The sequence below is a fragment of the Pan troglodytes genome, chromosome X, assembly GCF_028858775.2.
Source record: "Pan troglodytes isolate AG18354 chromosome X, NHGRI_mPanTro3-v2.0_pri, whole genome shotgun sequence".
Taxonomy (NCBI): domain Eukaryota; kingdom Metazoa; phylum Chordata; class Mammalia; order Primates; family Hominidae; genus Pan; species Pan troglodytes.
Window position 1 is genome coordinate 43,628,981 of NC_072421.2, and position 26,126 is coordinate 43,655,106.

At 38.8% G+C, this 26,126-nt stretch overlaps 1 long non-coding RNA gene across 1 annotated transcript; it reads left to right on the top strand.

Moving 5' to 3' along the window:
• The first annotated feature begins 8,542 nt into the window (after positions 1 to 8,542).
• LOC134809296 (uncharacterized) lies at positions 8,543 to 25,713 on the top strand. Its single transcript, XR_010154696.1, has 3 exons — positions 8,543 to 8,807; positions 22,128 to 22,292; positions 23,085 to 25,713. It is a non-coding gene; the product is annotated as an uncharacterized LOC134809296 (long non-coding RNA).
• Positions 25,714 to 26,126: the final 413 nt, after the last annotated feature.

Below are 26,126 nucleotides of genomic sequence, written 5' to 3' on the forward strand. Positions count from 1 at the left end.
ATTGATAAACTATTCTGATGCTTCATGTACTTGTAAGATGAGGTATCATTAGGAAAAGCCACATAAAGCTGTTGCAGCTGTTACATAAAAAGTGGAGATAATTTAATAGAAAATGTCATCCTTTGCAAAATGTTGATTGCCTTTTTTTTTTTCCATAAAGACTTTTCATCAGAGGGGCTCCAGCAGCTGCGAGAAGGCATCCCATCACTGATGTTCCAAGATATCCTGGCTTACAAAGCTCTCCATGTGCTGTTTGGCATCCAAAACATTCTGCCTCCTTTTCTTTTTTTCTTTCATACTCCACTATGGAATATGGAATGTTTTCTTTCTGTGAGGATAGAACAAGGACTGGCTTCTTGACATAGGAAATTGACTATAAACAAGAAAAACATCTGCTGAATTCATGAGGTGCTATTTTTCAGTATTCAGGATCAAGGAACCCTAAAGCTATAACAATTCTATAATTCTATAATGTTAAAGATTTCTCCTTAACAGATGGTAGTCATTACAAGTTACTGCAGGGCATAACTCTTCAAAGGCTAAGATGAAAATTTGTCCCATGCAAAAAAGAAAAGAGATTTGATGGAGAAAAGGCAGGGTCAAGTGATTTTTAAATCGTGTTAGAATTCTCCAACTCTTTTGAAAGTTCTATTTTCTCATAATTAGTTTTAGAAAGGTGACTTAGTCATAAATTTTACATCATAAAAATCACTGGGCTTCAGAAATGTAATAGCTACATGTCTTTACTGAATTCAAAATAATCCCATAACTCTTGTCAAATGCTTTTAGAATTTATTATCACTAAAAGGATAATGGTTTATGCTATTTCTGTATACAAAATGCTTCAAATTAAATATATCATGTAGTGACATGGTCCAAAACAATTGTCAGTGTCATGCATATATTGGGCTCATTAATTCATTTGTTTATTAATTCATTCCTTCTACAAGTATATATTGAGCATCTTTTATAATCCCAGGCATTGTTCTAGGTGCTGAAGATACGATTATGAACAAAAGAAACAAAAGTCTCTTTTTTCATAGAGCATACCACCACTCTGGAAACACATGCATACAGACACACACAGACACACATGCTAGTGTTAAATGAAGGAATAAGATACTTTTGGAGTTGCACAGTGTGGTAAACAGACTTTAAGGTGGCTCCAAAGATTCCTACCTCCTGGTATTCATGCCTTTGTGTAATCTTCTCCCCTTGAGTGTGGGCAGGACCTGTGGCTTTCTTTTAAGCAATCTAATGTAACAAAGATAATGGAATGTAGGTGATCCTGTGTCCTTATTAGAATCTCCCTCCCTCTTTCCCTCTCTCTTTTTCTCTCTCTCTCTGTCTGTTGTTCAATCTCATTTTCTGTCTCTCTCTCTCTCTCTGGCTTTGAAGAGGCAAGCTGTCATGAATCTTATAGCCTCAGGAGAAAGAATGCTACCAATGACCTAAGGGAACTTGGGAGCTTATCCTTCCCCAGTTGAGCCTCTGATGAGAACTCAGTCCTGGTTGACACCTTGATTGCAGCTTTGTGAGACACTAAGCAAAGGACCCAGGTAAGCCATACATAGATTTCTGACCCACAGAAACTGTGAGACAATAAACACCTATTGTTGTAAGTTGCAAAGTTTGTAGTTGGTTATATGGCAGAGAAAAATATTAGAAACAGAATTGTCATCATGCTTTTGGGCCATAGAGATAACTAACCCTCTAAAATAAAACACCTCAAAGGAATTTCTAGATAATTAGGCTATGTCTTCTGTGAAGGAATATTTTCAAGAGTATTACATCATTGGGTCAAATATTATTTTGTGTTAACATATTTAGCACACAAGTACTTATGGCCTATACTAATCTGATGGACTGGGCCAACCATATAGGACCAGCCTTGTCTTTACCAAATGGACTAATTTATAAACAAACCCATGCTAGTCCCATTTTTGCTCCCATACAATAAACCAGGACAATGGGCTCACTTAAATGACTTAAGTATAATTGTGCTTAATCTGTGTAGACCAATTTACCCAGAACTTTTACTAAACTTATATCATGTAACCTCATACTAAGTCAGTGAGAGGAGAATTTTCCTCAGCTTTTCAAGGAAACTGAGGCTGAGAGAAGTAACAAACTACATAGTTAATAAGTGACAGGTGTGACTGAAGCCACCAAATGTCATCAGAAAATAATGCATGGCTCATTTCATTCCACCATGGCTATGACAGGTACCTGTATAGGAAATTAACTGCTCTGTGCTTGCAGTTTGCCCTGAGCCAACTGAGCCTATCAGAGCAGACTCTGAGCTGAAGCAGCTCCCTCCTCACTTTTTTACAGGAAATGTAAGCCAGCATCAATACTTTCTTTTCAATCTGAAACAGCTATAAGCAGCATCCGAACAAAAGGGAATGAACAAAAGGGAATATATCCTCCTTAGAGTAACTAAGATAGTAAAAAACATTAGCTACATTAGAGGCACTGTGCCAGGTACTGGGAATAGAAAAACGGGTAAGAACTCCCCTCTCCTCCTTCCACCACCATCACTAAGAGCTATTAGTGTGGGAGACAGAACTTACATCATTTCAACTTGATCCGTTCAGTCCTAAGAGAGGGGTCTGACTGCAAGACCACTATGGTACCGCAGTGGACCAATGACTCTACCCTTGGCTTTCAGGGAAGTTTTCTGAGAGAAGGAGCCTTAATGGAGGTCTGCAAAGCCAAGTAAAGTTTTAATTATGTGTTCCAAGCAAAGGAAATTAGGAGGCAACTTAGAGAAGCAAAAAGCAACTTGCAATGTACAGGAACTCTCAGCAGTTGAGTGTGAATAATAAATGAAGCATAGGGCATGAAGTAGCCAGAGAGTCAGCAATAAAAATTATAGATTAAATTGCATGTGTGCCTACTATATGGAAGACTGGTAAGAACCTTAAAGACAATCATTTAATTCTAACAACAACTGAGGTAAGCACCGTTAGGATCCTCATTTTCCGGATGAAGAAAATGAGGCTCAGAAAGGCAAGTAACTCATACAAGTTCTCACAGCTAACAATTGTCTGAGTTGACATTTGAACTTCAGGGTCTCAGAAAATGATACCCCAAAATGAAGTCCTCAGAAGCATCTTTCTTGCTTCTCTTACTCTCTTGCTCTGGCCTTCATTTTCCCCTGAAGTAGCCATAGAAACTAGAATTCCTCTTCCCTAAGCTGGGCCATAGAAGTCAGAACCCCTTTTCCCCAGAACCAGCCATAAAACCTAAAATTATTACTCTAATTCCCCACAACCACCCACCTCTTCCTTTGTGTGTAAAAACTGTCTATAAAGAAATTATCCAATTCTACCCCCTTTATCATTTTTTACTGCATCTATTTGATTCTTCTCTCTTTTCTTCTTTATTAGAAGTTTATTTATTGCTAGCAGTCTATCAGTTTTGTTGATCTTTTCAAAAACAAGAAATGGGGAAAGGTTTCCCTATTTAATAAATGGTGCTGGGAAAACTGGCTAGCCATATGTACAAAGCTGAAACTGGATCCCTTCCTTACACCTTACACTAAAATTAATTCAAGATGGATTAAAGACTTAAATGTTACACCTAAAACCATAAAAACCCTAGAAGAAAATCTAGGCAATACCATTCAGGACATAGGCATGGGCAAGGACTTCATGTCTAAAACACCAAAAGCAATGGCAACAAAAGCCAAAATTGACAAATGGGATCTAATTAAACTAAAGAGCTTCTGCACAGCAAAAGAAACTACCATCAGAGTGAACAGGCAACCTACAGAATGGGAGAAAATTTTTGCAATCTACCCATCTGACAAAGGGCTAATATCCAGAATCTACAAAGAACTTAAACAAATTTACAAGAAAAAATCAAACAACCACATCAAAAAGTGGGTGAAGGATATGAACAGACATTTCTCAAAAGAAGACATTTATGTAGCCAACAGACACATGAAAAAATGCTCATCATCACTGGCCATCAGAGAAATGCAAATCAAAACCACAATGAGATACCATCTCACACCAGTTAGAATGGTGATCATTAAAATGTCAGGAAACAACAGGTGCTGGAGAGGATGTGGAGAAATAGGAACACATTTACACTGTTGGTGGGACTGTAAACTAGTTCAACCATTGTGGAAGACAGTGTGGCGATTCCTCAAGGATCTAGAACTAGAAATACCATTTGACCCAGCCATCCCATTACTAGGTATGTACCCAAAGGATTATAAATCATGCTGCTATCAAGACACATGCACATGTAGGTTTATTGCGGTACTATTCACAATAGCAAAGACTTGGAACTAACCCAACTGTCCATCAATGATAGACTGGATTAAGAAAATGTGGCACATATACACCATGGAATACTATGCAGCCATAAAAAAGGATGAGTTCATGTCCTTTGTAGGGACACATATGAAGCTGGAAACCATCATTCTCAGAAAACTATCGCAAGGACAGAAACAAATACCACATGTTCTCACTCATAGGTGGGAACTGAACAATGAGAACACTTGGACACAGGATGGGAAACATCACACACTGGGGCCTGTCGTGGGGTGGGGGGAGGGGGGAGGGTTAGCATTAAGAGATATACCTAATGTAAATGACGAGTTAATGTGTGCAGCACACCAACATGGCACATGTATACATATGTAACAAACCTGCACAATGTGCACATGTACCCTAGAACTTAAAGTATAATAATAAAAATAAAAATAAAAAAAAGAAATTATCTGACTTACCTTGTTTAATTGTAGGTCATAAGAGCCCTAATCAAGAGAGGGTTCTGTCCCACACCCAGAAGGAAAGAATGTTGCTCAAAGAGGCCAAGAAGAATCCAGACAGAAAGGACGTGCTGGGTTTCCCCACTCAGTCTGTTGGCATTAGATCATACCTTTTGTCCAATTATATTTCTACAAAGCTATCCATACTTTGTTGAACCTAAGCATAAAAATGGACAGTTTTCCCTGTATCTTTGGGTCTTTATTCTGATGGCTCCCATGTCATGTAAAAAACTATGATCAAATAAATATGTAAGTCTTTTCTCCTATTAATCTGCCTTTTGTCAGTGATTTTCGGCAAAACTTCAGACAGCAATGGGAAAGTTTTCCTTTGACCGCTACAGAACCTACATAATTCCAAACTCTTAGCTAAGTCCCATACTGCTGTTCTTCCAGGTATGAGACAGGTCCGAAGAACATTGTACTTAATTTAGCCAATAGCAGGGGTCAGAATTTTTTTTTTTTTTGTAAAAGACAAGATTATAAATATTTTAGGCTTTGTGGTCCATATGGTCTCTGTTGCAACTACTCGATTGTGCTGTTATAGCAAGAAAATAATCATAGATAATACATAAATGAATGAGCATGGCTGTGATCCAATAAAACTCTGTGTACAAGATACAGGCATCAGAATGGATCTGGCCCTCAGGTGATAGTTTACCAACTCCTGACCAATAGAAAACTATTGAAGGGTTTAAGCAAGAAATGACATGATCAATTTTGGATAGCACTGCTCTAAACAGTCTGATTCATGCCAGAAACATCAACAGGGCATCCAAGTTTGGATTGGATGAAATGGCTGCTTCTAGCAAGTGTCAACAACTGAGACTCTATCATGTCTTTTTATACTTTCACTTGTCCCTCATTTCTTTATTTGTCAAATATTTACTTGATGAATTGTGTTAGTCTGTTCTCACACTGCTAATAAAGACATACCCAACTCTTGGTAATTTATAAAGGAAAGAGTTTTAATTGACTCCAGTTCAGCACGGCTGGGGAGGCCTCAGGAAACTTAGAATCATGGCAGAAGGGGAAGCAAACACATCCTTCTTCACATGGTGGCAGCAAGGAGAAGTGCTGAGCAAAAGTGGGGAAAGCCCCTTGTAAAACCACCAAATCTTGTGAGAACTCACTCACTATCATGAGAAGACCAGCATGAGGATAACTGCCCCCATGATTAAATTACCTCCCACCAGGTCCCTCCCATGACACGTGGGAATTATGGGAACTACAGTTCAAGATGAGATTGGGTGGAGACACAGCCAAACCATATAATGAATATTCATCAAATATTTATTCACAATAAATATATATCAAATATTCATCAAATAATATTAATCACTATGTTTCAGGCACTGTTTAGGTATTAGGGATATAATGACAAACAAAAGTAAAGTCACTTCTCTAATGATGCTTGCATTCTAGTGAGAGGAAGATAGACAAACATGTATATACACACACATAAAGCTATACAATAGGTTATAAGTGCTATAGAGAAACACAAATTAGGAATAAACAGTACTTGGAGGGTTAATTTTACATGAAGTGCTTAGGAAAAGTCACTCTGCTAATGAGACATTTTTACAAAGATGTGAATGAAATAAGAGAGTGAATCATGTGGATATACATGGGACAAACAAATATAAAATCCAGTGGTGTGAGTATTCCTGGAGCATTTGAAATGCAACAAGTATGTCAGTGTGGCTCCAATTAGCAAGTAAGGCATCATAGGAGATGAGGCCAGAAAAGTATCCAGGGGCCAGATCAGAATCAGATCAGGCCAGTTGCAGTGGCTCATGCCTGTAATCCCAGCACTTTGGGAGGCCAAGGCGGATGGATCACTTGAGACCAGGAGTTCAAGACCAGCCTGGCCAAGAGGGTGAAACCCCATGTCTACTAAAAATATAAAAATTAGCCTGGCATGGTGGCACACACCTATAATCCCAGCTACTTGGGAGCCTGAGGCGTGAGAATCTCTTGAGTTTGGAAGGTGGAGGTTGCAGTGAGCTGAGAGTGCACCACTGCACTCCAGCCTGGGCAATAAAGCGAGGCTCTGTCTCAAAAAAAAAAAAAAAAAAAAGAAAAATCAGAAGATCAAAAGAGGATATTTAAAGGATCTGGGGTCTGGTTTAAGGTGTGGATTTCAGTGTGGTATCCTGATCAAGACTGAGCAGTTTGTAACATAATGGTTTAAGATTGGTAGACACAAGGTCTTGAAGCACGCCTTGGTAAATAAACCGTTTAATATATAAATTGTTTTTCAGGAGAGCAGGCTGTTGTCTCAGATAAAGTGACTTGTAGGAATTTCCTGAAGCAAAGACTGAAACTATTTATTGGTTTGCAGTTTTATCATCCCTGGGAAAGGTTTTTTTTGGAACAAATAACTAAGTCATGTTGACACAGATGATCTTAGCTCTTAGTCCTAATTGCTGTGTCATATTGATACAGTTGGATGCATTTCTCACATATTGCATCATGATATGTACAAGTGATTGTCTTAGTCTGTTTGTGTTGCTATAGTAGAAAACCACAGACTAATAGACTGAGTAATTTATAGCAAATAGAAATGTATTGGCTCCCAGTTCTGGAGGCTAGGAAGTCCAATAACAATGTGCCACCATTTGGCAAGGGTCTTCTTGCTGCACCATCACATGGAAGAAGGGAAAAGAGAAAGAAGAGGGCCAAACTTGCCCTTGTATGAAAGGTATTAGTCCTACTTACGAGGGCAGAGCTCACATGCCCTAATCACTTCTTTAAAGTTTCATCTCTTAATACTGTAACAGTGGCAGTTAAATTGCCATATGAGTTTTGGAGGGAACAAACATTCAAACCATAGCAGGTACATTTCAAAGTACAAGGAAGAGACTCCAGTGCTAATACACTGAGCACCTATGTGAGGTCTTTTCCAAGCATCATCTAATTTAGTCTTTACAACATTCTTATATGGTAGGTACTAGGTTCAAAGATTCTACCTGAGAAAACTGAGGATCTGAGAGTTAACATGCCTGTCATAGTCCATTAATCTTGCTATAACAAAATACCACAGACTGGGTAATCTATAAATAATAAAAATTTATTTCTCACAATTCTGGAGGCTGGGAAGTCCAAGATCAAGATGCCAGCAGATTCAGTGTTAGGTGAGTGTTGCTCTCTCTGTGTCCAAGATGGTGCCTTCTTGCTGAAGCCACATGTGGCAGAGAGCAAAATGCAAAAGGACCTAGCTTGTTCCTTCCAGTCCTTTTACAAGGCACTAATCCATTCATGAAGGCAAAGCTCTCATGGCCTAAGAAACTTTCAAAGGCCAAACATCTTAACACTGTTACATTGGGGATTATGTTTCAACATAAACTTTGGAGGGCACACAAACATTCAAACCATAGCAATGCCCAAAGTCACATAATTAGAAAGTGACATAACCAGAATTAAAATCCAAGTCATTTTTTTTCTCCAAAGTTCATATACTTAGCCACTGTAAGACACGGCCTCCTATGAACCAAAACAATACGCAGTGTATTTTCAATCTTCAAAGGAAACTTGTCTGAAATTATGGGAAACTTCTTAGTCCTGGTGATAGTTGCAGGAGGCAGCTAAGGGAGGATCCCTGGAGAATCTCCCAACCACCCCACAAGTGTTTACATCAGATGCTTTTATGCACATGAGAGAACCTGCCCAGGCCCTTGTCTGGACATGCCCACAATGGACTGGGGGCCGGCCTGCTCACTGGAAGAATGGGGTGGAGCCACTGGGGATTCATTCCTTATGCAGTGGGGAGGAGCGTGGCCTCTTCAGGTTGTGTGTGTGGTGGCCTGGCATTCAATCTGTGAGGTGGATGCGTGTTGGAAGGACCCCTTTTGGTTTCTTTTTGCTCAGAGCTTTCTTTTAATAAATTCCGCTCTCCTCACCTTTCAATGTGTCCGTATGCCTAATTTTTCCTGGTCCTGTGACAAGAACCTGGATTTTAGCTGAACTAAGGAGCGAAAGATCCTGGATCATTTTGGTGACCCATACTGGTACATGAGGAAAGGTGAGTAAAATGCAGACCAAAAAATGTTTGTCCCTTTTGTTTCTGAGACTTTTTGTCCTTGGACTTCTTCTGAGGGTAAACTGTGCCCCACCTCGTTGCTCTCAGGGGTCAGCAGTGTCAGTCTCGGTCCAATCCAGAATTTCTATGGCATTTTCCTTCTTTTTTTGAGACTGTACTGGCACCTATCCTTTCTTTCACAATATTGGGGGTGTTTCACCCCCACCCCAATGGCTGCAGGCATGACTCCCTGCTCCCCTCCCCTCCCAGGTGGGGCTGGAGCACATGGCCCAAGGCCCCCACGTGGCAGGCTGGCCAGTGTTCCCTACCACACGTCCATGATGTCTTCCCCTCACCTGGCCTCCCCTCCCCTAGCTGAGGGGTCCAGCTCTGAGCCCCAGGGAAGAAACAGCAATTAAGTTTTTCTCCCTGTTGGAAGAAACCATTTACATAAGAACAAGCAGTTCTTTCCCCAGGCATCTTTCTGATATGATTTGGCTGTGCCCCACCAAAATCTCATCTTGAATTGTAGTTCCCATAATACCCAAGTGTTGTGGGTGGGACCCTGTGGGAGATAATTGAATCATGAGGGCAGTTTCTCCCATACTGGCCTCATGGTAGTAAATAAGTCTCACAACATCTGATGGTTTTAAAAGGGGAAACTCCTTTCACCTGATTCTCATTTTCTCTTGCCGCCACCATGTAAGAGGTGCTTTTCACTTTCTGCCATGATTGTAAGGCCTCCCCAACCACATAGAACTGTGAATCCATTAAGCCTATTTTTCTTCCCAGTCTTGGATATGTCTTCATCAGCAGTGTGAAAACAGACTAATACACTTTCCAACTCTGCACTTTAAGCTGTTTTTTTCTTTTCTCCACTAGGCCAGGCATTAACTTTTATGTGACAGGCTTTTTTATTTTCCTTTTAGAAGACGTTTGACTAGGCCAGGATCCCAACTATCACTGTTTATATTCTCTGTAAAGTTTTAATTATATTTAAAAACAAAAGGATTTTTGAGGTTGGTCTTAAGCTATACTCAATCTGGTGTGTTTTGCATATTTTTCTTTATGGTTCTGTCGGAAAGAGGGGTACCTTAGGATGGGATGTAGGCCTAGGATTACATAGGTCCACTGTTCAAGCCCAGCAAACTGGTCAGTAGCAAACTTTGCTGAAGGCCTCCATCTTGTTTTAAATTATTGGGAGTGTGACCTGTAACCACATGGCAATGCTTTGTTTCAGCCTCCACCATTTACAGTGGTGGCCCAGGTTCAATCCTGGCTTAGGGAATGAGTCCTTTCTGGTTTGATATCTGTGTGACCTTTGCCATTTGTCGATTCTCTTCCCCTCCATGAACCACCTTGTATTTTCCTTTCTTGGAGTAGTTGGGAGGTTACCTTTGGTAAAGTTCAAAAGCCAGAAATATTGGCCACTTGGCATGGCTAAAGTCGGGTAATAAGGGACTTAAAAGGATTTTCTTAAAGAGCACTCAGCTTAATTAAAAGTGGATATCCAAGTTATGGGTATATTTAAAAGGACTTTATGGTTTTCTCTTCTTGGATCTTGTTTTGCTGGGAAAAGGTTTTTTTCTCAGTCGACTGAATTCCATTTTGCCTTGCCACTCTTACTGAATGCATGAGAGGTTCTAAGATAATTTCTGATGGCCTGGGACTCTTGGGAAAAACAGAAAAGGCACCACAGATTCAATTTTTAGAGACACCTGTTTTCCTTATGGAGTGCCAGGAATTAGAGGTGTATAGATCCCTCCCAAAATCTGTTTTTGTCTTCCAGCTACACTTGTTTATTAGACCCTAGAAACTACATGCTTTCCTAGCCTTGCTCTTAATGAGCTCCACCCAGAAGCCAATAATGCAATTAGGAGATTGGCAAAGGAAAAATTTTATAGCTACTGGATCTTCTTCTGCCTGTCTGTGTGGTTATACATGTGTTGTGTGTGTGATGTCTATAAAAAAGAGCTCTAATTAATTGACTTAAAGAAGGATAAGGGCTTGGATGAAATATTTTTTAAAGGGAAGATAAAAGCTATGGTACTTTTTAGTTCATGTGACTTTAATCTTTCAGAAATAAAAACAGCCTTAAAGATTATTGGTAAAATGCAGATGTTGTCAAAATGTAAATTTTTGCCTAGGTGTATCACATTTATTGACTTGTGTATGTTAAACCATCACCATCCCTGCATCTCTGGTATGAAACCCAGTTAATGATGGTGGATTATCTTTTTGATATGTTGTTGGATTCAGTTAGCTAGTATTTTGTTAGGGATTTTAGTGTCTATGTTCATCAGGGATATCAATCTGCACTTTTCTTTTTTGGTTATGTCCTTTCCTGGTTTTGGTATTAGGGTTATGCTGGCTTCATAGAATGAATTAGTAAGGGTTCCCTCTTACTCTATCTTGTGGAATAGTGTCAAAAAGATTGGTACCAATTCTTCTTTGAATGTCTGGTAGAATTCTGCTGTGAATCTGTCTGGTCCTGGACTTTTTTTGTTGATAATTGTTTAATTACCATTCCAATCTTGCTGCTTGTTATTGTTGTGTTCAGGGTATCTAATTCTTCCTGATTTAAGCTGGGAGGGTTGTATTTTTCCAGGAATGTATCCATCTCTTCTAGGTTTTCAAGTTTATGTGTGTAAAGGTGTTCATAGTAGCCTTGGATGATCTTTTGGATTTCTGTGGTGTCAGTTGTAAAAGCTCCCATTTCGTTTATTATTGAGGTTATTTGGATTTTCTCTCTTCTTTTCTTGGTTAAGCTTGCTAATTGTCTATCAATTTTATTTATCTGTTCAAAGAATGAGCATTTTGTTTCATTAATCTTTTGGGGTTTTTTTGTTTCAATTTCATTTAGTTCTGCTCTGATTTGGTTATTTCCTTTATTCTGCTAGGTTTGGGTTTGGTTTGTTCTTGTTTCTCTAGATCCTTGAGGTGTGACCTTAGACTGTCAGTTTGTGCTTTTTCAGTCTTTTTGATGCAGGCATTTAGGGCTATGAACTTTCCTCTTAGCACCGCCTTTGGTGTATCCCAAAAGTTTTGATAGGTTGTGTCACTACTGTCGTTCAGTTCGAAGAATTTTTTAGTTTGCATCTTGATTTTGTTTTTGACCCAGTGATCATTCAGGAGCAGGTTATTTAATTTCCATGTATTTGCATGGTTTTGAAGGTTCCCTTTGGAGTTGATTTCCAGTTTTATTCCACTGTGCTCTGAGAGAGTGCTTGGTATAATTTCAATTTTCTTAAATCTATCAGGCTCATTTTGTGGCCTATCGTATGGTCTATCTTGGAGAAAGTTCCATGTGCTGTTGAATAGAATGTGTATTCTGCAGTTATTGGATAAAATGTTCTGTATATATTTGTTAACGTCCATTTGTTTCAAGGTATAGTTTAAACCCATTGTTTCTTTATTGATTTTCTGTCTTGATGACCTGTCTAGTGCTGTCAGTGGGGTATTGAAATCCCCCACTATTAATCTGTTGCTGTCTATCTCATTTCTTAGGTCTACTAGTAATTGTTTTATAAATTTGGGCGCTCCAGTGTTACGTGCATATATGTTTAGGATTATGATATTTTCCTGTTGGACAAGGCCTTTTACCATTATATAATATCCCTCCTTGTCTTTTTTTAACTGCTGTTACTTTAAAGTTTGTTTTGTCTGAAATAAGAATAGCTACTCCTGCTTGCTTTTAAAGTTCATTTGCATGAAATGCCTTTTTTCCACCCCTCATCCTGGGTTGTAAATTCCCTTTTTCCTTGTTATATTTGAAGTTGAGCCCAATCTCTCTCCCCAAATGCAAAACCCCATTACAGTGGTCCCTATACCTATTGCAACAGTTCTGAATATAGTCTGCCTCACTGTTCTTTAACAAGTGTCATGAATAATTTTTATTTAACAATAATAAAATAATACAACATAATAATATATTTTATCTTTAGAATGTGCTATTACTTAACTCCTTTAATCTTCGCCTTCATCCAGTAGGATAGTCATTATTGTTAGTTATCCCTACCATCCAGATAAGGAAGCTGAGGCACTGAGCTTTTAGGTACCTCACCTGGGTCACATAGCTAACAATAACAACAACAACAAAACCTCAAATGGACGTCTGCCAAGGCTCAATGCTACGCCTTCAAAACATTAAGCCAGGTGTTATTCAGACATAAAATAATCAGAAACGGAGGTTCCACCCATAGATATTCAACAAGTTCAAACAAACAGCTGCACTGAACCATTTTTACCTCTCAAAGTGTGGATCACAGGGGCATCCGAACCCTGCATTTCAAGTACAGTTTACAAATGATTTCACCAAGTGTTTTCTAATCTGAATAAAGGAAGACAAGGAAGCAGGGATAAAACACAAAACTTAAATTTAGTAAAAGGGCCACAAAAGGATGCTGTTGAATCCCTGTGGGGTTTCTTTGTGGGTGTCTGAAAATGGGAAGGAGATAGAAGGCAGAAGGGAGCTCTGTGTGTGATATAAATGACCACAACTCAATGTTTAGGAAGACATTCTAAAGGGAGAAACTTCCTCCTGTAGGACAAAAGAGGATAACAATAATAGCAAACATTAACTGAGTGCTTACTGCATGCCAGGCACCAAGCATGGTTCTAAGTGTTATTGTTTTTTAATCATTACATGATTTGGTCTGATTTGATCTTCACGACAACTCTATAAGGCATATTTTGAGAAATTAGCCCTGTCTTGTATGGAGAAACACAATGTAAGCTCAAAGGGAAAGAATCTGAAAGGACAACTGCTGCATTTACACAAAACAATATTAGGAAAATAAAGACTAATGGCTCTTGCCTATAGATTTCTATTTGTACAATTGCAGGAGAAAAGGGTTTTAAAATTTACCCAAATAAAACTGTACCTATTAGTTTGCAGTTAATTATTGAAAATGAAAGACGATTATATCACACTCTTCCCCAACTCTTCAAATTGGATAGCATTTCTATAAAATGAGTGTTTAGAGATTTCTAAAATAAAAACAATACAATAGAGGAACAACAAAGAAAAACACCTCAAGGTATCTGAATTGTTTCCGGATAAATGAATGTGTTTTTAAGAAATATTCAAGCAAATATTGAAAATAATTCAAGCAGAGAGAGAGAGAAAGAGAGAAATGATATATTTTCTTCTTATAACTATAAATGTGTTATATATGTATAGTGTAGGAGTCCAGAATATGCCACCCCAAAATATGCCTCTTTGGCATAAGGACTATTTTCAGTTGATTATTCTAAGAAACTACAGACACAGGAGAAGCTCTAAAAACAGAGAAGTTACCCTTTTGTAAGAGAAATTCACATCTATTAAAAAAAAACTCCATTTGTAAGGGTGTCTCCCACTCCATACCAGAAAGAGAAGGCTTACTCTAAATCACTAGAAACTCTTATCAGTGGAGAAGGTACCTGCTTAAATTTGCATAAAAAATGTTACCCTTGTTTACCATGTTTTTTCTAGTCACATTCCCATTAACTGCTTCCCCTCCACACCCTTCTTTCTTTGTTTCAACTGAAGATAGTATTTAAGCCTGAATTCAAAGCCATTTTTTTGAGATTTACTTTTTGCTCTCAGTATCTCCCAATGTATACATAAGACATACATGTTAATAAACTTTTTTGTTTTTCTCTTGTTAATCTGTCTTTTGTTACGTGGTAAAAATATTTTTTTCCTCCCCTACAATAAAATGATCTCTTTAGGTTACATTGAAAAACTGAGGTGAAGAGATATTCTTCCCATATTAAATCAATCACCATAGACCTTCAAAAGAAAAAATATAAATGGAAGAAAGTTTTATTTTTAATGAAATAAGGAAGGAGCCACACAACAAACTATAACCAAAAAGAATATGTTGGAGCTCAAAAACTGATACCTCAAAATATGACATTTGGTTACGGTGAACTGAAGAAGCTTTAAGGTCCCTCTGACTTTCCTCAGTTCCCATAATAGTCTCTCTTAAAGCATAGGATATGCCGGGCACGGTGGCTCATGCCTGTAATCCCAGCACTTTGGGAGGCCGAGGCGGGCGGATCACTTGAGGTCGGGAGTTCAAGAACAGCCTGACCAACATGAAGTAACCCCATCTCTACTAAAAATACAAAATTAGTCGGGCATGTTGGCGCATGCCTGTAATCCCAGCTACTTGGGAGGCTGAGGCAGGAGAATCACTTGAACCTGGGAGGCAGAGGTTGTGGTGAGCCGAGATCGCGCCATTGCACTCCAGCCTGGACGACAAGAGTGAAACTCCGTCTCAAAAAAAAAAAAAAAAAAGTATAGGATAAAGTTGTTCTCTGAAGTTCCTTTATCTGCCTAAAGTCTGAACTCACCAAGGAAAACAATGGATTTTTCTTCCCCTCCCTGTTATCTCATTACCTATTGCAGAAAAAAAGACCAAGAATGTAACCACACCTGAACAGACTCTATAAGATAATGTCTGTCTCTTAGACTCATTCACATTCTAAAGAGAACCACTTACCAGGTAATCTCTGTTCCCCAACCATTCATTCTCTCTAGTAATCCTTTACTGCTCCTCAATAGAATTTCTCTTGTTTTGCAAGGATCCAAGCTCCCATTCTTTCTGTAACTTTAAGATGGTATATAAGGGCCTGATGTGGTGGCTCACCCCTGTAATCTAAGCACTTTGGGAGGTCGAGGTGAGATTGCTTAAGGCCAGTTCAAGACCAGCCTGGGCAACATAGTCTGACCCTGTCTCTACAAAAAAGATAAAAGAAATAGCCAGGCATGGTGGCATGTGCCTGTAGTCCCAGCTACCTGGGAGGCTGAGCAGGAGGATAGCTTGACCTACAAGTTGGAGGCTATAATGAGCTATGATCACGTCACTGCATTACAGTCTGAGTGACAGAGCAAAACCCCATCTCTAAAAATAAATGAATACATTTTAAAAGATAAGCTTATATAAGCTTCTGTACTTCACTGGGGGATTGGATCTTCATTCTGAAGGCTCCTTTGTATACACGTTAAATAAATATGTATACCTATTCTCCTATTAATCAATATGCCTTATGCCAGTGATTTTTAGGGAAACTTCAGTGGGCCAAGGGCCTTGCCCCCTACAAATACCAGCCAAATGCAGTGGAACTGAAACCTAAACAGGGATAGATTCCAAGATAGACCTAAAATTCTCCACATATTAAAGAGCATTGTTAAGTATCAATGATATACCATATACCAAGAAATATTCTAAGTGGTAACTAATTTAATCCTGACAACCCTGTGAGATAGGTAATATTATTTTCCCTACTTACAAGCAATGAAACAGAGGCATAGAGATGGTAAGTAACTTGCCCAAGATCACAAAACTACTGGTTATTAAAACTGAAGTTTGAACTCTGGAACTTGAATAGAGCACAGAGCTCTCCAAAAAGAAGTGGCAGAAAAATCCCTCACTTAACAAAGAAAGTTCTAATATAAGGCTGGGCTGGACTGAGAGTGCCTCCTTGAAGCCACTCCAACACAGAGAGGCAAGGGAGGCAGCCTTGAACAAAAAAAGTCCCAGAAAAAACAGGTGGTCAGCATGGCAGAAAGAGGCTGGGGGTGGGGGACGGCAACCAATTTGTAGCTGTTAATCTTTGTCAGGAGAAGAAGAGCAAGTGCCAAGTCATCACTCAAGAAGCCTGTGGCACGTGGGGCTTTACTGCAAGACTATCAGGCCAGTCTTGTCAGACTGCACTGCAAAATCCATGTAAACCATCTCTGAGACTCTTGATTTAAATCCAAGCAAGCTGAAACCTCATGTTCCCTTAACCACACAATTTTTTTTTTAGCAAATAAATGATCTATAACAAATGTCTTACAGAATATTTTGAAGATACTTTTTATAACATGAGGCTGAGGATGGATTACTGACAATTCATAGAGTTGGTTTGGCCTTAGAAAATAAGGTGGTGGGGAGAGAAAACAGTAGAGGGATCCCTCCTTCACTCCTTTAGCCAAAATAAATTCCAAAGATGTGAAATGTTTAAATATAACGAAATGAAATTTTTAAAACCCTAGAAGATACCATGAGAGATTTTAAACGATAAATTTAGGATGTTTGATCAAAAAAGCTTAGAGACCTCTACAATGTCAGTTAAAAAGAAAAGCATATGTCCCCTTCCCCAGTGCATCTGTTTCTTTAGTGTATTTATTATACATATATATATATAAAATATATGAAACATGGATTTATTTATACAATTATAAATAGTCACTCACCACACTCTAACATTTACGTATCTATATACAGCTATATAGATATAAAGATATAGATAGATATAAATGTAATCCTCACAACTCTAAGAGGCACATGTTTAGAAACAAGCTGCTCTGTCTTTAAAGAGTTAATGTGTAATAATGCTAAACTACAAATAATGCTTCCTTTCATCCTATATAATGTATATATAGTCATGCATCACTTAATGAGGAGGATATGTTCTCAGAAATGCATTGTTAGGCAATTTTGTTGTCGTGCAAACATCAGAGAGTGCACTTACACAAACCTAGATGGGATAGCCTACTAGACACCTAGGCTATATGGTATAGCATGTTGCTTCTAGGCTATGAACCTATACAGTACATTACTTTAGTGAATACTGTAGGAAATTGCTACAAAATGGTTAACACTTGTGTATCTAAGCCTAGAAAAGGTACAGTAAAAATATGGTATTATAATATTATGGGATCATCATCAATATATGCAAAACTATTGTTGCCTGAAATGTTATGTTGTACATAACTGTATATATGTATATATACAGTCCTCCCTCACTGTCCATGGGCGATTGGCTCCAGGACTTCCTTTAAATACCAAAATTCATGGATGCTCAAGTCCCTGATGTAAAATGCCTTAGTATTTATGTGTAACCTATGCACATCTCCCCACATACTTTAAATCATCTGTAGATTGCTTATAATACCTAATATAATGTGCTATAAAAACAGTTGTTTTATTATATTGCTTATAAAATAATGACAAGAAAAAATGTCTTTACGGACCCAATTAAAAAAAAATTCTATCTGTGGTTGTTTGAATTCATGGGTGCATTACCCACAGATACAGAGGGCCGACCTTACATAAAAAATGAACATAAAATATGTAATCTTAGGTTGAGGTGAACCAGCATTTACAATTTTAGGCATAAATCCATGTTTCAAATAGTCTTCTTGATAATCTTGAATATTTTAGGCCAACTTCTTATCACATCTGATGAGACTGTATGTATTTTTCACCCTGCAGTACACTTGAACAGAAACAAAGAGAGCATCAAAGGGCCAAGAACAGGAGGACAAATCATATCCTTGTAAGATTCTCTGGCTGGCATGCTGTTATTCATGTAGTGGACACCACTACTGTGTTACAATGTTGTTGACATGGCCTCAGTGACTGTGAGGACTCCCTAACATTCCCTGTGTCACTGAGTTACTCTTTCCAGTCTCAAATTGCAGACCCCCATGATGGAATCTGAATTACTGGTATATGCCTGGCTACCATAGGGCAGAGAGAGGGAGGACAATTTCAGCTTTCTAAATGCAAGACAAGGCTCCATACGAAATGAGAGAATCTCAACAATAGGAAGGAATTGGGTGCTATACAGCTGTGACAATGAACATTGTCCACTATTGCATGTCTCAGCAATTCATAGTGGCTGAGAGCATGGGCACAGAGTCAACAGACTGAGACCAAAACTATCATTTGCTAGTCCCATGACATGACTGCTCTTAATAGGGTTCCACCAGAGAATTAAGCACTAACACTCCAAAACAATTGTTCTATACAATGCATTAATTTATTTCCTATGTTACTAGAATGGTGTTAGTTATACGTTCTTGGAAGAATTGAGGAAATAGTCACTCCAGTCGTTTTTTATAGGGCTTAATTATCTCACTGAACCTCTTGTGAGAGAAGCTGCAAGCTTAGATAAATTATTTACTTTTTCTACGCCCGTTTTCTCTTTTAATTTCTAAAGTATAGACAAAAATTGTACCTTGTTCATAATTATTTAAAGATAATGTAATAAGCTAAAACATGTAAAGAACTTAGAACAATGCAAGGCACAATAGTAAATGCCATTTCTATCAATATCATATCCATATTTATATTTTTCACTTCTACCTGTAGCATGGGTGCTCAGTAAATAGTTGAGGAATGAATGGATATATGCCTGGGTGAAGATGAACAGTAGTGGTGTGCAGAGTAAATTAGGTGAGACAGGAAGCAGAAAGGCTGTTTGGAACCTGCTTGAATAATAACACAAAAAGGTAAGTAAAGAGGTTTTGAAACAGGGAGACAGCACTGAAAATTGAGAGAACAGAGAGATTATTCCACAAGTCTTGGAATCTGATAGGGTGCGGGGAGTGGAAATAACACAAACTTATGAGCTTGGGTAACTGAGTAAATGGATGGTGGTGTCATTCACAGAAAGAAAAAAAAAAAACTTCCAGAGAGAGGTGATGAGCTGAGTTTGGAACATTCAGGTAACTAACCTTATAAGTAGTGTGAAAGAGGGGATATTTATTCAAAAAGATTTTTGTTACCTTTTTCCATTTATCTTTTTAACATTTTTACTTTGTTTAAATCCAAAGGACCTTCCAAGCAGGACTGCATTCAAACCATTCCAAGAAAAGTGCCATATTTGGTGGTTGGGTTGTATGGTTGCAAGTCATAGAAACAACTGTTATTAGCTTAGGAAGAAGAAGTAGAAGGGTGCAGGAATTTATTGTGGTAATATAGGGGGATACTGTGGAAATAATTGGAAAGAATACATTAAAACCTCAGAAAGAGTATAGTTGGGAAAGAAAGCCATCAGGTACCCAGAAAGGACTCTGTCATAGGGTTTTCTTTCTTGTGTTGGCCTCCTTATTCTCTCTCTGCAGACTTGTTATTTCTGCTACACAGTCCACATGCTGAGAGGTGGCCATGCGACTTGTAGCAGATATCAGTGTTCTGCCCAAATACCTTCCAATTCCAATTTGTCTTTTTTGTGGATCCCCTAGCTTTGGTATGTTTTTGAGGTAGAAGATCAGAGGACTTATTTCCTAGTCCCAACCGGATGAAACAAAGAAACTTGCTGGAACCAACAAATGGTGCTGAAAGCAACCTCTAATTGCCCTCATTGCTCATTAGCATAAGACACTCCCATCACCACCATGACAGTTTACAAATGCCATGACAATGACCCAGATGTTACCACCCCTTTCAATGGCAACTACCTGGAAGTTAATGCTCCTTTTCTAGAGATTTTGGCATAGCCCACCCCTTAATTTGCATGTAATTAAAAGTAGATATAAATACAGCTAGCCAATAGCCCACAAGTGCCAACTCTGGGCACACTGCCTATGCATTAGTCCTGTTCCACAAAAAGCAGTACTGGTTCAATAAAAGGTGCTGTCTTTCACTGCTGGTTCATTATTGAATTCTTTCTTGAGAAAAGCCAAGAACCCTCCTAAGCTAAGCCCCAAATTTGGGGGCTAGCCCACCTGCATCCCTTTCCCTCCCCTCCCCAGTATACATTTTGTACACTGGCTCAAAGGGTGAATTTAATTTCCAGTCTCAGTGGTAGCTAATTTGAACCTGATTTGAAATTGATTGTTTTCAAGCAGATACTAGTATGTATGCATTTATTAATAGACAGGCACTGAGTCTCATTTTTCTTCTACTTTCTCTGCTAATCTGTTCATGAAATGTGATTTTCAGCAACCATGTACATACATGCAATGTATTAGTCTGTTTTCACACTGCTGTAAAGAACTACCTGAGATTGGGTAATTTATAAAGGAAAGAGGTTTAATTGGCTCACAGTTCTGCATGGTTGGAGAGACCTCAGGAAACACAATCATGGCAGAAGGCGAATGGGAAGCAAGACACATCTTACATGGCAGCAGGACAGACAGAGCGATGGAGGAGACTGCCGAATACTTTTAAACCATCAGATATCATAGGAACTCCCTCATTATCACGAGAACAGCATGGGGGAAACTGACCCCATGATCCAATCACCTCCCACCAGGTCCCTCTCTTGACACATGGGGATTACAATTAGAGGTGAGATTTGGGTGGGGACACAAAGCAAAATCATATCATGCAATGAGATGAAATGGAATTTGTTTATTTTGATATCCATCTAATTTTGTTTCTTTTTTTGAGACATAGTCTTGCTCCGTTGCCCAGGCTAGAGTGCAATGGTGCAATCTCAGCTTACTGCAACCTCTGCCTCCCAGGTTCAAGCAATTCTCCTGCCTCAGCCTCCCAAGTAGCTGGGACTACAGGTGTGTGCCACCATGCCCAGCTAATTTTTGTATTTTTAGTAGAGATGGGGTTTCATCATGTTGGCCAGGCTGGTCTCGAACTCCTGACCTCAGGTGATCCACCCGCCTCAGCCTCTCAAAGTGCTGAGATTACAGGCGTGAGCCACTGCGCCCAGCCTAACTTTTCTTTTTAAATAACATTTATTTTCTCTTTTAGGGCATAGGAATTGTAGTTCACACCTACAATTCTGTTTAGAGGACTGCCAAGAGAGTCTTGGAGTCCCATTTGCTGGGATGTAGCAGAGATGAAAGTGCCTGGGGATTTACATTCCCCCACCACCCCCAAGGCAGTCCTTAGTCAATGATAATTGCTGAAAGCATAGGCATGCCCTGTTTGCTTGTCTCTAATCAGAAAAACTCCAAAATGTAACTCACACTCCAGGGTTCCGTTGCAGGATAAAATTGAGTAATCCAACCTTCTATGGAACTTTTGCTTCCTCCTTTATCCTGCCTTGTTTCCATTAGTGCCTTACTGATTTTTCCTGTGAGCACTTAATGATTTGATTGCAGTCGTATCCTCATCTCAGGGTCAGCTTCATGGGAACCCAACTGTTATGGCTTGAATTGTATCCCTCAATAAAGATATGTTGGAAATAAAGTCCTTGCAGATGTAATTAGTTAAGACGAGGCAATTAGGGTGGACTCTATTCTAATATGACTGCTATCTTTATAAAAGGGGGAAATTTGGATATGGAGGCAGACATGCACAGAGGGAAGATATACAAGGTGAAGATGGCCCTGTAACTAGAGTACTGCATCCACGAGTTAAGGAATGACAAGGACTGCTGGCAAACACCAGAAGCTAGGAGAAGCAAGGAAGGATGAGAGAAAACTCAGAGCAGGGCCATGACTTTAGACTTCTGGCTTCCAGAACTGTGAGAGAATAAATTTCTATTGTTTTAAGCCACCAAGCTTTTGGTACTTTTCTTACAGCAGCCCTAGGAACCTAATGCATTAATTAACAACAGCCATGTGCCCAAGATTTTACACCTTTTCTCTTTCAGAGTTCAGTACAGACTGACACAAGATTATCTTAGCTCCTATTCCAGATTCTCAGAGTATAGATTCTGACTGGATTACCCTGGTCCTTGAAGTATACCTAGGAGATGGAATAACATTGTATAAGCATCCATGTTGTCATTAAGAGGAAAGAGTTTCCATTAAAACAGGTAATTTTTTGTTCCATGGGCTGCAAAGAGATCTTTCAAATGGCCACTACAAAAAGATTTCTCAGAATGGAATTTTCTGAGAAAAATTGTACAGTCCTAATGCCAAACTAGCATGTATCCAACAAGAAATGATGAAGAAGTTTGATTACCTTTTCAAATTCGGATGATGTTATAAATGTATAGGGTTTCCAAAACATGCAATTTGAAAAAGCTTCAAAGTTGATTAGTGTTGCCATTTTGACTTCCTGATTTGGCTTCTGAATGGCAACAATGCATGCTACAGAATAATGTTAATTCAGAATGAACAACAAATCTTGCTGTGCAGCGGAACATGAAGTCAATTTATGTCAAATGTTGTTGCACAGGGATTGAAAATAAACAGAAATCTGATCAGTATATCTATGAATTTACTTAGCAGAACAGTATTTTATCTTTTAAGCCAATTCTAAAAGGGAAAAGAAAAGAGAGTTTCCTTTTCTTTTTTCTTATGATTCAAGCTAGAAGTAGAACATTTTGTACACTGGCTCAGAGGGTGAATTTCATTTCCACTCTCAGCAGCAGCCAATTTGAACCTGATTCGAAGTTGATTGTTTTCAAGCAGTTCCTCGTATATATGCATTTATTAATAGATAAGCACTGAGTCTTATTTTTCTTCTACTTCCTCTACTAATCCAGTTATGAAATGTGATTTTCAGCAACCCTGAACATACATGCAATAAGATGAAATGTAATTTGCTTATTTCAATATCCATCCAACTTTTCTTTTTAAATAACATTTATTTTCTCTTTTAGGACAAGAATTTCAAAGAAGGGAACCTGCATACTTGAAGTTTCTTTGTGAGTGGAAGTAGTGGCTTTCCACTATCCATATATTTGTATATACAAATTTTTGATGATCATTGTCAGTTACCCAGAAACAGACCGCAAGATGAGGATTCAGGTGCAAGTTGTTTATGAAGGAAGTGCTGCCAGGAGAATCTTGTAAAAGAGTGAGAAAAACAGGAGAGGAAAGAGGAAGAAGCAAGCAATTGTGTGGTTTTAGGCCAGGTCCTTACCTCAGCCTAATCCTGCGTAAATCACAGCTCAGAGTTAGAGCTGTTTCAAGGAAAGTAGCTGGGCTTTATAACTCCTGCACCAGCCAGTCCTGGAATAAGGGTCACTGGCTTTAGGGTGGGGGTAAAAGGGCAGTTTGTGAACTCCCAGGCACTTCAAACTTTTTGCTGTTGAGGCAAAGCAAACCCAGTAGCCCAAGAGTGGGCCTTCAAAGAGAAACACAGCTGTGTGATTTGAAGGAAAAACACACAGTAACTGGAAAAACGATGCTCTGAAATGCTAAAAGAGACTCAGCAGTATACTTAGTGACATCCCTATGCCAGGTACCTTCCAATTGATTTCATTAGGATAGAAAGTACAGCTTTTTGGTTTACCGTCTCCCCAAGCTTAGACAGCCTGCTTTAGTCTTCTGCACCATAGCCCCCACACTTAGCCCAAACTCCTGGGTTACCACATCTCAGCCTGGACTTCAATGTCCTTGGTCCTCAGTAATCTGGCAGGGTGGATCCAATATAGACTATTTTTTCCTTTTTAACTTGAAATCTGATTGACTTGTGACCCTGGCTTAATTGAAGGCAAAACTTTATCTTTGATAATACTGCAAAATTGAACTTGCCAAAATTATTATTTTAGACAATATGTTTTAAACATCAGGAAAAATTTAGTCTATTTATTAAGCCTTTCACTATGCATTCAGAAATTTCCATTAATAATACCATATTTCCTCAAGTCTCTCTGCCACGACCCTCATGTATGTATTCATTTCTGACGAAATCTGAAAAAAATATATAGGTCTGCTTCTACAGCAACCTTCCCCATAGGCTGCTACAATCAAAAACAATAATCTAGGTGGGCTATAAACACTGCACCTCACCATCACAGTGTCCAAGTAGAATTGTTATAACTTGGCAAAATGAACCCAAGTTTTGTCCTCAGCTCCTCTTTTCTTTCTAGGATTTATACATGCTTGGGAATGTCTGGAATCCTGAGGAGGCAGTCAGAGAAATATCTCCTTATGTGAGAGTTTGATTTGCCTCCTGGGAAGGACTTTCCATCAGGGAAAAAGAGTCAGATGGATAGAATATGGCCAAGGGCAGTGGACAGGATCTGAGGGAAAAGGACAATCTTATCACAATCCAAGAATAAAATCATATTGTTGGTATCTTTTGTGACCGTCTTCTTTAGCTTAACATTGTTTGTGACAGTTGGATATAGCCATTCTCCCTTCGTTTACCTTTCTATACTTTCTGGATGCAACACAATTTGTTTGTCTAGTGTACCATTGAGTACATGTAGATTGTTTCCAAAAACAAAGTCAGTTATTTCAGTCCTGACTCAGTCCTCCAGTCCAGCTCCCAGGAACTCATGCATAAGCCTCATTATGAGGAGGCACTATTACAGGAGAAAGAAAGAGTTAATATGTAAGGACATTGGTGTGATAAGACATCAACCATGTTAGTTCCAGCATTTTTGTTGGTGATGCCAGATAGCATGGCATTGCTGGCTTATCTCTTCTAGCAATCCTAGACGCTCTTTCTGTCACAATTTATAATCTGTTTATCTAAAGCCACCCCCTTTAACCTAGGAGACAAAATATGTTGTGTTCAGAAAATGCTCACTAAATCACAGTCCAAGATTGAGGGCCCTGAGGCAGCACCTCACAAGGATGCTATTAGAGGAGGCCTCAGTGATTTTGAAGATGAGGGCTGGGCACAACCACCTCTGCTCAGACTTTGTGGGCATGTCAGTGGCAACAGGAGCAGCAGGTCTGTGTGAGTATGCACTGCTAGTTACCACCTTGTGCCTCATTTAACTGCTTGGAAAAAAACAAAAGGGAGATGGAGTCAAGGGTAATAAGAAAAATACACAAAGTTTATAAAGTAATTAAGTATCAAACACTTGTTTAAAACTAGTAGGACACCTGAGTTCTGTTATTTTTACCACCTGTGTTAATAATAATAATCAAACAATGCCTACACCAAAGTACCCTACTATGGTCCCCCTTGCCATCACATTCTTCTCTCGTTCTCCCAGTGACAACCATGGTCTAGCCATCTGTGATGATTATTTTCTTCATTTTCTTTACAGATTTTCAACTTAAGTATGGATTCAAACTACATGACATAGTTTGGCTTGCCTTGCTTTTGAACTTTTACATGAATAAAGTCATATTGTTAGTGTCTTTTGTGACTGTCTTCTTTAGCTTAACAATGCTTGTGACAGTTGGATATAGCCATTCTCCCCTGGTTTTCCTTTTTGTATTTTCTGGATGCAACACAATTTGTTTGTCTAGTGTACTATTGAGTACATGTAGATTGTTTCCAGTTATTGGCTTTATGAACAATACTGCTTAAATACTCTGTATTCAAGTGCACACATGAAAGAATTTCTCTCAGGTATATCACCAGTAGTCGGATACAATTTCATTTTTACTAGAGAATGCCGAAATTGTTTCAAAAGTGGCTAGACCAATTTATCCTCCCTCCAGCAGTACCTGGGAATTCCTGTTGCTCCATGTCATCACCAGTCTGAATTGTCAGACTTTCAGTGTGTGTTAATCTGTTGAATATTGTGATGTTTAATGTTTATTTCCTTGATTGCTGATTAGGTTATCAAATATATTTCTGAGTGCCTTGATTTTTATGCAATTGTAAATAGTATATATTATTTTGAGACAGGGTCTCACTCTGTTGCCCAGGCTGAGAGTCCAGTGGTGCAATCTTGGCTCACTGCAGCCTCTACCTCCTGAGTTCAAGTGATCCTCCCACCTCAGCCTCCCAA